General features: G+C 47.3%; 1 long non-coding RNA gene across 1 annotated transcript in view; it reads left to right on the top strand.

Moving 5' to 3' along the window:
• The window catches only part of LOC131478022 (uncharacterized), a 73,935-nt gene that overhangs the window by 6,047 nt on the left and 53,498 nt on the right, over window positions 1-14,390 (top strand). The window contains exon 2 of the long non-coding RNA XR_009244248.1: window positions 6,896-7,027. This is a non-coding gene — a long non-coding RNA (uncharacterized LOC131478022). The remainder of the gene's footprint in view (window positions 1-6,895; window positions 7,028-14,390) is intronic.

Raw genomic sequence — 14,390 nt, 5'->3', positions numbered from 1 at the left:
CTGACAGGCTACGTGACCCAGGAAGCCTGAAATATTTACTGCCAGATCCTTCTCAGATAAGCTTGCTTCTCTCATTTAGTCAGCTCTGCTTCCTCTGTTGCCCAAATATAATCAGAGGCCCAGGTGAATTTTTTTTTAATAAAGCACAAATCAGATCTGTTAGAATAAAATTCAGACTCCTGTCCACAGCCCCCAAAAGCCACTGTGGTCTGGACCCTTCCTTCCTTCCTCTCCATTCTCACCGTGCACACCAGCGACTCCCTCCCTCTCCCTCTCCTGTCCTCCTTTACAGCCACCTGGCCTTCCACGCAGTTCTGACCTGCCTCAGGGCCTTTGCACTGACCATCTGCCTTGCTCAGATCTTGTCTTGAAGACTCTGGACTCTGCCATGTGCTCCTGGTCATGCAGGTTCCCATTCCAGTGTTACTTCCCAGAGGGCCCACCCTTCCTAAGCAACCCTGTCCTCAACTTGCCTCTGTCACATCACCTGATTTTATCATACACCTAACACTTGTCCTTATCTGAAAATGTCTTAGATACTTCTTTGCTTGTTGGTTATCACCTTACCTATCTGGAATTTCAGCTTTAGGAGAGCAAAGCTTTGTGGATTTTGTTTTGTTGTTTTATTTTCTTTGGTTTTGCTTTCTCCTCATACAACCCCTGAGACCCGGCAGAATATCCTGGCGTAGCAGATGCTCAACAAATATTTATTGAGTGAATGAATAAAATCCTACAGTGTAACACAAAGTGCCTAGCACAGAATGACTATGGAGCAGTGGCTCAGTTCCTCAACTGAACGAGTATTGTATTTGGCATTTTTTGCTTGGGGAAGTTGAGGTCCAAAGCTGTTAAGTAAGTGACTTGCCTCAAGCCACACAATGACTCAATAGTAGAGCTGGAAATAGAAATGAGACCTTCTAACTGCAGACCAATTTGCAGGTATAAGTATCATTGCATTTGATAAAGCATGGTGTGTATCTTTTAGCTTCTACTATAGTGAATAGTACCTCTCTTATATTCCTAACACAGCACTTGCAGTTGATACATGAATTTATGTTTTAAAGGATTTATTTATTGAGGCAGGCACTGTGATGCAGTGGTTTAAGCAACTACTGGTGATACCTGAATTCCATAAGATTGCTGTTTCGAGTCAGATACTCCATCCCCTAACCAGGTCCCTGCTAATATGCTTGGGAAAGCAATGAAGATGACCAAGGAGCTTGGGTACCTGGACCCACGTGGGAGACATGGAAGAAGTTCCTGGCTCCTGGCTTTGCCCTGGCCCAGTCCTGGCTGCTATAGCCACTGGGGGAATGATAGATGGATGATCTCTCTCTCTTTTGATCTCTCTCTTTTTCTATTTCTCCCTTTCTTTCCATGTGTAACTCTGCCTTTAAAATAAAATAGAAATAGGGCTCGGCAGCATGGCCTAGTGGCTAAGGTCCTCGCCTTGATCCCATATGGCCGCTGGTTCTAATCCCGGCAGCTCCACTTCCTCTCTGTCTCTCCTCCTCTCAGTATATCTGACTTTGTAATAAAAATAAAATAAATCTTTAAAAAAAATAAAATAGAAATAAAAATTTTTAAAGGTGCTGAATCAGAAGTAGATTGAGACATGAACTGCCATCCCTATAGGATGACAGCATTACAGGCAGTAAATTTACATGCTATACCACAGTGCCAATCCATGATACATGTTTTTTTCCCTTAATTCATTAACTTATTTGAAAGGCAAGATCACAGAGAGTGAGAGACAGGGATGGGTAGAAAGAGAGATGTCTCCTAACCTCGGGTTCAAGCCCCAAATGGCTCCAACAGCAAAGTCTAGATCTCCCATGTGAATGTAGGGGCTCAAGTACTTAGGCCATCTTCTGCTTCTTTCCAAGCTGTGTTAGCAGGGAGCTGGATTGTAAGTGGAGCAGCCAAGAAATGAACTTGAACCATGACATAGGATTTGGCATTACAAGAAGTGGCTGAGAGTATTAGGAAATTTGGATTTAGGGACCAGCGTGGTAGCCTAGCAGTAAAGTCCTCTCCTTAAACGTACGAGGTTCCATATGGACGCCACTTCTAATCCCAGAAGCTCCACTTCCCATCCAGCTCCCTGCTTGTAGCCTAGGAAAGCAGTTGAGGACGGCCCAAAGACTTGGGACTCTGTACCTGTGTGGGAGACCTGGAAGAGGCTCCAGGCTCCTGGCTTCAGATTGGCTCAGCCCTGGCTGTTGCGGCCGCTTGAGGAGTGAATAAATGGATGGAAGATCTTCCTTTCTGTCTCTCCTCCTCTCTGTCTATCTGACTTTCCAATACAAATAAATTAATTTAAAAAATAAACCTGGGGGACCGGCGGCGTGGCCTAGTGGCTAAAGTCCTCGCCTTGAAAGCCCCGGGATCCCATATGGGCACCGGTTCTAATCCCGGCAGCTCCACTTCCCATCCAGCTCCCTGCTTGTGGCCTGGGGAAAGCAGTCGAGGACGGCCCAAAGCATTGGGACACTGCACCCGCGAGGGAGACCCGGAAGAGGTTCCTGGTTCCCGGCATCGGATCGGCACAGCACTGGCCCGTTGCGGCTCATTTGGGGAATGAAACATCGGATGGAAGATCTTCCTCTCTGTCTTTCCTACTCTCTGTATATCTGGCTGTAATAAAATGAATAAATCTTAAAAAAAAAAAATAAAATAAATAAATAAACCTGGATTTTACAAATGTAGTAATAAAAAATATGTATTAGGTGAATATACTAATTATTCTGATTTAATTATTACAGTATTATATGCATATATCAACATGTTACACTATGCTCCATAGGCATGTTTAATTATTATGTATCAATAAGAAAATTAGAGGCAGGTGCTGTGGCACACTGGGTGAGCTGTGCCTGGTACACTTGCATCTCATGTTGGAGTGCCTGTTTCCAGTCCTGGGTGCTCTGGAGTTCAGATCCAGCTTCCTTCTGATGTGCCAAGCAAAGCAGGGGATGATGGCCCAAGTAACCTGACTTTCGTGACTTTCTGTAAGACCCAGTGGGAATCCTGGATTCAGGCTCAGCTTGACCCAGCCCTGGCTGCTGCAAGCATTCTGAGAGCCAATAGATGATTCGTTCTCTCTCTCCCTCCTCTCTGTCTCTCTCTCTTGCTCCTCCCCCGCTCCCTCTTTTCATTTCTCTGTCACTCTACCTTTCTTTAAAAAAAAAAAGATTTATTTATTTTTATTGCAAAGTCTGATATGCAGAGAGGAGGAGAGACAGAGAGGAAGATCTTCCAGCTGATGATTCACTCCCAAAGCAGTCGCAATGGCTGGAGCTGTGCCAATCTGAAGCCAGGAGCCAGGAGCCTCTTCCGGGTCTTCCATGCAGTTACAGGGTCCCAAGGCTTTGGGCCCTCTCGACTGCTTTTTCAGGCCACAAGCAGGGAGCTGTATGAGAAGTGGAGCTGCCTGGATTAGAACCAGCGCCCATATGGGATCCTGGAAGCACATTCAAGGTGAGGACTTTAGCTGCTAGGCCATCACACTGGGCCCGTCACTGTAGCTTTCAATTACAGGACCATTTGTTGTCATGCCATCCGTTGGGATGTTCACATCCCATTATCAGGATGCTAACTTCATTTCTGATTCTAACTTCCTATTATTGTGCATCGCCTGGGAAGCAGCTGGTGATGGCTGAAGTGACTGGGTTCCTACCTCCCACATGAGAACCTGGGTTGAGTTCCTGATTCCTGGCTTTTACCTCCTCCAGTCCTAGCCATTGTGGGCATGTGAGGAGTGGACCAGTAGCTGGGAGTAGAGTAGAGTCTCTGCTTATCTCTCAAGTGGGTAAACAGTAGATAAATATAAATGGGACTGGTGGTGTGGCACAGTGCATTAAGCTATCAACTACAATACCAGCAACCCATACTGTTGTACTGGCTTTTCTGCTTTTGATCCAATCCCTGCTGCTGTGCCTGGGAAAGCAGAGGGAGATAATCAAAGCACTTGAGCCCCTGCCACCCACATGGGAGACCCAGACTCCTGGCTTTGGCCTGGCCCAGCCCTGATAATTGAGGTCATTTGGGGGAATGAACTAGCAGATATCAATCTTTTTGTCTCTTCTGCTTTCTGTCACTCTACCTTTCAAATTAATAAAAATCTATAAGAACTAGGAAGAGTTTTAGAGATGATACAAGCAAAACATACAAAGTGTGTCCCTTTTTCTTTTGTTTAAAGATTTACTTAGGGCCCAACATAGTAACCTAATGGCTAAAGTCCTTGCATTGCAAGCACCAGGATCCCATATGGGTGCTAGTTCTAATCCCGGCTGCTCCACTTCTCATCCAGCTCCTTGCCTGTGGCCTGAGAAAGCAGTCGAAGACAGCCCAAAGCCTTGGGACCCTACACCTACAAAGGAGACCCAGAAGAAGTTTCTGGCTTCTGGCTTTGGATCGACTCAGCTCCAGCCATTCCAGCCACTTGGGTAGTGGGCCAGTGAATGGAAGATCTTTCCCTCTGTGTCTCCTTCTCTCTGTATATCTGACTTTCCAGTAAAAAATAAAGAAAACTTTTTTAAAAATGAAAGCAGTAACGCTATTAATAAAAAAAAGGTTTATTTAAACAAAATTTGTGTTGGTTGAAAATGCAGACTTACAGAGAGAAGGAAATACAGAAAGATCCTCCATCTGCTGGTTCACTGCTCAAGTGACCACATCGGCCAAAGCTGAGTTAATCTGGTGCCAGGAGCCTGGAACTTCTTCCAGGTCTCCCACATGGGTACAGGGTCCCAAGGCTTTGGGCCATTCTTTCTGCTTTTCCAGGCCACAAACAAGGTGCTGGATGAGAAGTGGAGCTGCTGTGATATGAACTGTGCCCATATAGGTGAGTGCAAGGTGAAGATTCAGCCACTGGGCCATTGTGCCAGCGTTCCCAAACAACTTTCATAAAACCATTGCATAGCCATCACCACCACCATGTGTTTTGGGAGGAAACTATAGTTGAAAAGGACAGGCCTAGGAGGAGGTAGACATTTTCTGGGCATTTATAAACACTGTTTATTCATGGAGAGCCTTGGTTCCCAATCAAGTGCAGGGAGATGGTATTCTGGAGGCCAGAAAGGCAGAGTCCCAAGGCGAGAATGAGATGAGATAAATTCACTAGACAAGTGGAGAGGAGAAACCAAGGGACAAATGGAAGAGGAGTTGGAAAGATGGGATCCCAGGAAAGAAGGAAATGGAGCTGGAGAGGAGAGATGGGAATCAAGTCTGTAGCCAGTTAACACTGCAAAGAATATGGGGAGGGAAGCATCAAGAAACAAAGTAGAAGGGAAGTTGCTTAGGATTTTGTGGAGCAGTCCCAGAGTTATGGTCCCCAATGGAGGAATAATGGAGAGGACAAAGGCCTCTACCCTAAACATGAGCCGCACTCTGTAACTGGGCATTGTCATACCCGAAGCTGGCACATGAGCATATCCGCAGAGGGCTTGGGATTACAAGAAAGTGCTGTGAGGGGCCTGCACTGTGGCACAATGGGTTGCCACCAACTACAATCCCATATCTGCGCTACTCCAGCTCCCTGCGAATGCACCTGTGAAAGCATTGGGTGATAATCTGAGTACTTGAGCCTCTGCTACCCACGTGAGAGATACAGATAGAGTTCCTGGCGCCCATTCGCTAGTTTGCTCCCCCAAATGCCTGCAATAACAGGGTTAGGTCAGGACCAAAGATAGAAGCTGTGAATTCAGCCCAGATCTCCCATGTGGTGGTCAGTAAGAATTCAGTTACTTACGCCATCACCATCATCTCATAAGAATGGCATTAGCAGGAAGCCGGAGGCAGGCACCAGAGCTGAGCACAAACTCAGGTACTGTGGTATAGGAAGTAGGTGTCTGAAATGCCAGTGCCAAGCTAAACATCCCCCCCTGCCACCCGCCACTGTGGGACTGTTTTTTTTTTTTTAACCCCCCTGTGATCCAGTATGTATCCAGGACTGAAGAACAATGCACCAGCCTAACCCTGTCCCATTCTCTAACCTTTCACTGCCTTCCAAGTGTCATACTCTTGATGAGGCTTTCTTAGTTTGATTTCCATCCCACTTCTGCTGAAGATCTGCCATGCTTACACTCAGGAAAGATGAAACTTGTCCTCCTCCAAATACAGTCCCTGATTTAGCACCTTGAGGACATGGTTCAGTCCTATCCCAGCCATGGCCATGTGCTGCTCATTCAAGTGTTAGCAAAGAGGGAACAATGGGAGACCAAGGCCTTCAGAGGAGGAGGAAACTCTCCACAGGCACATGGGGAAACCGTTTCTTCTCCCTTGTGGAATACCACTATGGCACGTGGACAAAGGAAATATTAATAACCTTCCTAAAGACACACTTCTCTAACATTTGGTGTTTCACAGACCACAGCCAGTGCTGTCACTTCTACAGATGGCCAACTTCTGCATTTTGGATGACAGCTTCTGAAGATAGCTCCTCTTATATCCTTAAAGCAGAAGGTACAGCTATGAGGAAGGAAATTATCTGAGCACTAAGCCAGAGGTCAAAAGCTTCTACCCACATGGTGGTTAGGAACAAGAAAACTAACCACCAGCCAAAGCCATCAGAGGCAACAACTCTTGGAGTTAAACCAGATAATACTGCAGCATTATCTCAGCTGGGGCTTGAATGGCACTGAGTGAGGCAGGCCCTGGACAGGAGTCCTGGCCTGGCCCTGCCACCTGCGTTTTGGAAGGCCTTGGGCTGATATTTTTTGGCAAGGGGTTGACTTCCTTCTATGGAAAACGTGAGGCTAGAAATTGAGGACAGAACCTTCCCTTGACTTCTTACAAGTCTGCCTTCCCACAGCAGCAGTGCACAGGCAAGTTCACACACAGATGGACAATAAAGCTCTGTCACCAACAGTTGTTCTTCATCATCTTCCTCCAGGTGTCTGCAAGCTGTGACTTCCACAGTTCAGAGTGTAGCTGCAAAGACCTCCCCCAGGGCGGCTTAGATGAAGAGAATGAAAGCATCTGGCTTACTACCCCAAGGTTCCCATAACGAAGAGCCACTTGCCAGGTATACTCTGTCACAGTTCTGGGGACCAGGAGCCTGAAATCAGGAGAGACAGCTCAGTGCAGGTGGGGTGAGAGGGGGGAATAATTTCTGTCTTCAGCTTCTGATGGCCCCAGACATCCTTGACTTGTGGTTGCGTCACTGGGATCTCTATGTCCAGTCTTCTCATTGCTGCTTTTGTCTCCACATCCTTTATAGCTCCATGGAATCTGGAATCCACCCAGATCATCCAGGATGGTCTCAACTTGGAATTTGGGCCCAACGTTTAGTGGCTAAATCCTTGCTTTATAACCACCAGGATCCCATTTGGGTGACTGGTTTGTGTCCCAGCTGCTCTACTTCCCACCCAGCTTCCTGCCTGAGGCCTGGGAAAGCAGTAGAGGATAGCACAGTCTTGGGACCCTGCACCCATGTGGAAGTCCTAGAAGAAGCTCTTGACTCCTGGCTTTGGATCGGCTCACTTCCGGTTGTTGTGGCCACTTGGAGAGTGAACCAGTGGACGGAAGATCTTTCTCTCTGTCTCTCCTCTCTAAAAAAAATCTGCCTCTCCAATAGAAATAAATTTTTAAGAAACAAAAACAACAACAACAACAAAACAAAAACAGCCTCTAGGAATTTGAATTCAACTTACGTTTCTGGGAAGACACAATTCAACATAATATAGCCTCCAAACGGAGAAGGATGGGGAGTACAATATTGTCCCCTTGTTTAAGGCCCAGGGCAGGTGCTTCCTGGTCTAGAAGACCTTTCCCTACACACTACACTGGTATCATCTCCACCAGGCTGTCTAGTCTCTCCTGTTCTGTCTGTGTCTTCTCCCCTTACCTCTAGAATCACCCAAGCTATTAACAATGCCAATCTCTGCCCTTGCTGTGCCAGCCTCCACCATAACTGCTGCCACTGAGTCAGGTTTTCTGGGGACAGGACTCAGAAGAGTGCATTTTCAGTCATTTCCCTGGGCGATTGTGATGCACTTGTAGTGTGAGCACCTAGATGTATGCTGTGATTATCTGGGCTCTCTGTCTTTAGCTGTCTTACATTTAAGTGTATGGTTTTGAAGACAGAATGCCTGAGTTCTGTTCCCAACCCAATGCAAGGTGTGGCTTCAGGCTGTTACTTGGACATCCTGAGTTGCCACTGCTTTGCCTGGGAATCACTCACACACTGCACTGGAATGTGTGAGATTAAATACAGCGAGAACAGTACTTGCTGCAGGGTATGCACGCAGTGGATTAGCAGAGCAGGTGGGCTATGTGAGAGTATTTCAAAAAATTTGTGGAAAGTAAATTTGGAGAAAAACTCAGGGGCAGGCATTCAGCTCAGCAGTTAAATATCACACATTGTAGTGCCTCAATTAAATTCCCAGTTCCAGGTTCCTATTAATGCAAACCCTGGAAGGCAGCAGTGATGGCTTATGTAAAATGGGTCATGACTACCCACAGGGGAAACCTGGATTGAGTTTCCAGCTCCCAGTTTCTGGTGCTTTTTCTTTCTGTCTCTGTCAGTCTGTACCCCTGTGCCTCTGTCCTCTCAAATTATAATAAAAGATTGGGGCTGGCATGGTTGTAGTAGGCTAATCCTCTGCCTATGGCACCAGCAACCCATATGGGCACTGGTTCAAGTTCCGGCTGCTCCATTTTTGATCCAGCGACCTGATAATGGCCTGGGAAAGCAGTGGGAGGATGGCCCCAGGCCTTGGGCCCTTGCACCCATGTGGTAGAGCTAGAAGAAGCTCTTGGCTGCTAGCTTCGGATCAGTCTAGCTCTGGTTGTTGTAGCCATTTGGGGAGTGAACCAGCAGGTGGAAGATATCTCTGTCTCCGTGTCTCTCCTTCTCTCTCTCCGTAACTCTTTTAGGTAAAATAAGTAAATCTTTTTTTAAAAGAAATATTATTCATAATACACATTTTCCATAATTTTTGTGGAGACCTATTCTCCTGGATCTTTCCTTTCCAGGAACATGTCCTAGCCTTTGCGTCCAGTATTACCAACACTGATTGGATCTTTTTCTCTTCCATGTTTCCATGCTAAGCTCAGTCCATGCTCTCTCTCATTTCCTCTTTGCCGCCATGGCTTTAGGTATCTAGTGGCATCTCTCATTTTATGCATGTGGAAGCTGAGTATCCAACAGGTAAAATAACTTGTCCAAAGTCCTACACAGCCAGGGAATGACAAGCAGGATGTGGAGTTCACCAGTGCCGTGGTGTGCCCTGCCTCCAATGCCACTCTGCCCATCCTTATCACCTTGGAACCATTCCTGAAATCTTCACAGACCCAGCCAGCTCTCTGAACCAATCCCTAAACCTTGTCTTTTAGCTTTTTTGTATTCCATCTTTTCAGATTCCTTCCAACTGTGTTCCTTGATTGTTGGCTTGGTCTGAGTGCTCTGAAAATGTGCTTTCCTCAGAGGAGTTGAACTAGACTGTGTTTTCTGCCGCCTTCTGGTGATGCCTTTACCTCCTACACCTGTCCTGAAGGTCTGTCCAACCCAGTTCTCCCAGTCAGCATCTCCGCAGGCCCTAGTGACCTCTGTGTCAGTTGAAAATTTCTCCCCACTCACCCTTCCTCCTTGCCTATCCTTGTAGCTCCTTCTGGCGATGGAAAACGTGTAGGCCTGGAGCCAACTCTTGGGATGCCACCACCACTATCCCAGACCTGGCCTCTCTTAATCCTTTTCTCAAGCCCTGGCCAAAGCAGGATGGTGTCTCATGCTGCCTCACTCCTCATTACTGGCCCAAGGCATGGTGTGTACCATCAGGCACACAGGTCTTATCACTGTGCAAACACTTCCTCTTTTCCCAGTACCTGTTCTCACCCAATTGGTAATCAGAGTAAACATCCTCTGACAATTTAGTGAGCAAACATTTACTATGCAGCTACCTTCAGGAAGGTTCTGTGCTAAGGATTGTTGGGAATCCAAACCTACTCTGTGTCTCCAGGAGTCTCAAGGTGGAGGTGAAGCACACAACTGAATGCTGCCAGATGCCAGCATGTGCCTTGTGGCTGGCCATACATGTGTTCTAACCTCAGGTAATTCTTCACTCGCTGTCTTACTTGGAGCAAATTACTCACCCTTTCTGAGTTTGAGCCTCTATGACTATGCCGTGAGATTAATGCTGTCTAGGTTTGTTTTAGAAACTGCAAGAGCCAAGGGTAGAAGTGGAAATGTTACAGATGGAGCAGGAGTTGATTCCCCAGACATGCAGAGGTTTAAACCCCAAAGTCTTCTGTTTACTGTTAGTGGATTAATGCTACTGGCTAATGGACTAGGATGGAAGCTTGATACAATTATGATGTCCAAAGGTGAGGCTTTTGGGAAAGGATCAGATTGGATGAAGTTACCAGGGTGGAGCCCCAGGGAAGCTAGATGAGGGTAGAAGCAGAGCATACTCCCTGTCTCTCTTTGCTTCCTGTGCCTTCTTGCTTGCCAACTGATGCTTTCTCCACCATCTTCCTGCCCCCATCAAACGCCTGAAGCTATAGCACTACCTGACCATGGAGTAGGAGACTCCAAACTGGGAGCCAAGATGAGCCTTCTTCCCTCCTGAGCTGCTTCTGTCAGAGATGCTGGATGTGGTGACAAAAGGTTGAGTGAGGCACAGGCCCAGTTTTCCGGAGGAAATACCACAGGGTCAGCCAATCAGTAAACAAGGATGCATGAAAAACCAATGTTTTTGATGGAGAATGCTAACAAAGTAGGAAAGATAGGTACTTGGTTTAACTGGGACGAGTGGGCAGTGATGGTGGCTAGTCGGACTCTGTCGATCTCTCAATAACAACATTATGGGATAAGCAGGTTTCCCACATGGGCATAATTCATAAAGGGGAGATGGGTATGGACCTGGAGTGTTTAGGACGTTTTTTCCTGTGGAGAAGTCAGCATATGAAGTCATAGCAATCTGGAAAAGCAGTGGTTGACTTCTCAAGGCAAGTGACCCAGATGGACAACTTCTCAACCTACAAGTCTGATTTTACAGCTATTTTGTGATCTGACCTGGGTTTGCAGGAAGCACAAGAAAGAAGGGGAAAGAAGGGCTAGAAGGAGCTGGACAATGGTAGAAGGCATTGGGACAAGTGCAGGGGGAGATGGTTATGGTTGGGGCAGGAATTAGAGCCAGTACAAGTCACTCTCTCCTGGCCTCACATGTAGTGGCATGGACAAAGAGGTGATGCCGATTATCCTTCCATTGACTAAAGATTCCAGAGAAGGACACCAAGAAGGAACAGAGTGCTGTGATGGCAAGTGTGATTCTGTCTGGTAGGAGGCCCACCTTGATGTTCATCAGGCCCTCAGCACTGAGCTGCTGTGACCTTGGTCAGCTTACATGACCTCTGTGAGCCTTAGTTTCCTAATCTCTAAATGAGAACAAGACACCTGTCTTATAGAAGAGGAATGTAAATTATGTGTAACAGAGCCTGTGGAAGGTAGGTGAGCGGACTCCCTGTCCCCTTCTTGAGCTTCTAGGAATGTTCCAGAAATACAAGGATGACTATGTTTAGTGCCTGGCTCCCTCCTTCACCAACTCATGGTTAAATTGGAATGAGACTGTTTATGTTCAAATCCCTAAAGCTTGGAAAGTCCATGGTCATGTGGAGGATAAAGGCGTCATCACTTACCTCCAACACCTTGGTTGGTTGCTGTCCCTGCACTCTCTGAGCGGCATATACCAGTGTCCCTGGGTATTAAAACCCGCTAGATGGGCCCTACTACAAGGGAGGAACAGAGCCTGGCAACTCCTCCCTTCCCTATCCAGGGTTCTTGCACTCCCCTTTACTGGGATTCACCTGCAGTAATGGTGGATGTGGAGATGGAGGTGGAGGGAAAGGTTACATGTGTATGTACAGGATGGATGTTCAGGGGAGTTACCTGGATGCCATTTCAGGCCGCTGGGGAAAGGACCCTGTACTAATGGAATGGCTACACTGGCTGAATGTCTGAGGCAGCAGTAATAGGATTCACCTAGACACTATGACTTTCCTCTCTAGATACACCAGAGTGTTTTGTAAAAAGCACCAGGAGCCTGGCGCTGGCTGCACCAAATGGACTAAAGCAGCACCATATGTGTCTGGTGCAATGTGTACATTGTGATCACGTGTACTTGCTTCCGTCTGGGCCCTTGGTATGCTGGCACTGCAGGTGGCAGCTTGCCCTTTACATCACAGTGCCAACCCTGAAGTGATACTCTTCAACCTAGGTTGGTCCCATGCCTTCTCTGCTTTCACATCTTCAGCCCAATTTGTCACAATAGGCAACAAGATGCTGCCACCTCTTTATCCCTCACTCTCCACCACTTGTGGTATACCTTGAAGGCTCTGTTCTTCTCATCCCATGGCTTCTGCGAGAATTGTACCCTCTCCTGATGGAATGCAAGAGGCCTCCTTCTCAGAGGACCTTGCTCTCACCTGCTGATCTGTGCTAGCCACTGCCCCACCCATGCCTCTCCTTCTCACCTCTCCAGAATACTCCCTTCTGTAAAGGAAGTTCCAAGAGAATTGGAAACTGGCCTCACAGGTTTGTCACTAAGCCTGGCACAGTAAGTGTCCATTGATCAAATGAGTGAATAGACACAGAGCATGCTCATAGGTCAATGCAATGTGTTTATGTTCACAGATGTCCACCTAAGCCTATATACCATATGATTAGAAGGCTGGAGTGGAAATGGACATGCGGTGCTGGGAAGAGGTGAAAAGAAGGGAAAGAAACATTCACTGGACATTTAGCAGTGCCAGTCACTATTCTAAAGCTTTAGGTGTATCTGACCCTTGCAACAACCTATCGGACATTGTTACACAATTGCAAGGATCTAACCACCAAGGACCAGCAGATTCAGTACCTTGGGGATGGAGGTCAGCATTGTCATCCTTACTCTACAGGTAAAGAAACTAACTCTTAGAAAGATGTAGCTTGCCTGAAATTAACTACTAATAAGTACCATAGCAGGATGGAAACCCAAGGGTTGGCACTGTGACGCAGCTGTTGAGCTGTAACTTGCGACGCCAGATTCTGTATCAGAGTGTGGATTTAAGTTCTGGTTGCTCTACTTCCTATACAGCTCCCTATTAATGCACCTGGGAAGGCAGCAGAAGATGACCCCAGAGCTTGAGCCCCTGCCACCCACGTGGGAGACCTGGGTGAAGTTCTGGGTGTTTGACTTCAGCTTGGCCCACACAGGCTGTTGCAGTTATTTGGGAGTGAACTAACAAATTATTTTTACTGTGTGTGTGTGTGTGTGTGTGTGTATCTGTCTCTGTCTCTCTCTGTCTGTGACTCCTGTCACTCTTTCAAATAAATAAATCTTACCCCCATGCACACACACATACACGAAGAATGAAAAACAAAAACTCCAGAGATCATGAGCTCCAAGATAGTCTTGTTGATTGCATCATTCTTTTAAAAAATATGTTAGGGGCCAGGCGTGGTGGCCTTGTGGCTGGGCTCCTTGCTTTGAATGTGCCCCGGGATCCCATGTGGGTGCCGGTTCTGATCCCGGCAGCTCTGCTTCCCATCCGGCTCCCTGCTTGTGGCTTGGGAGGGCAGTCGAGGACGGCCCAAGGCCTTGGGTTCCTGCACCCATGTGGGGGACCCGGAAGAAGTTCCTGGCTCTTGGCTTCAGACTGGCGCAGCACCGACTGTTGTACTCACTTGGGGAGTGAATCATCGGACGGAGGATCTTCCTCTCTGTTTCTCCTCCTCTCTGTATCTGACTTTGTGATAAAAGTAAAATAAATCTTTAAAAAATATATATGTTAGATTTGTTTTTATTTGTAAGTTGGAATTGCAGCGACAGGGAGGGAGACACACACACACACACACACACAGATCTTTATTTTTTTTTTAAAGATTTATTCATTTTATTACAGCCAGATATACACAGAGGAGGAGAGACAGAGAGGAAGATCTTCCGTCCGATGATTCACTCCCCAAGTGAGCCGCAACGGGCCGATGCGCGCCGATCCGAAGCCGGGAACCTGGAAACCTCTTCCGGGTCTCCCACGCGGGTGCAGGGTCCCAGTGCATTGGGCCGTCCTCGACTGCTTTCCCAGGCCACAAGCAGGGAGCTGGATGGGAAGTGGAGCTGCCGGGATTAGAACCAGCGCCCATATGGGATCCCGGGGCTTTCAAGGAGAGGACTTTAGCCGCTAGGCCACGCCGCTGGGCCCGAGAGAGAGAGAGATCTTCCATCCACTGTTTCAATCCCCAAAATGGCTACTCTGGCCAGAGCTGGACCAGCCTGAAGCCAGGAGCCAGGAACTTCTTCCAGGCCTCATGTGTGCAAGGGCCCAAGGACCTGGGTTGTTCTCTGCTGCTTTTCCAGGTCATTAACAGGGAGCTGGATCAGAAATGGGACATGAATGGGCACCCATAT

This window comes from Ochotona princeps, chromosome 26, assembly GCF_030435755.1.
Source record: "Ochotona princeps isolate mOchPri1 chromosome 26, mOchPri1.hap1, whole genome shotgun sequence".
NCBI lineage: Eukaryota > Metazoa > Chordata > Mammalia > Lagomorpha > Ochotonidae > Ochotona > Ochotona princeps.
This window is presented reverse-complemented; position numbering and strand designations above follow the sequence as displayed.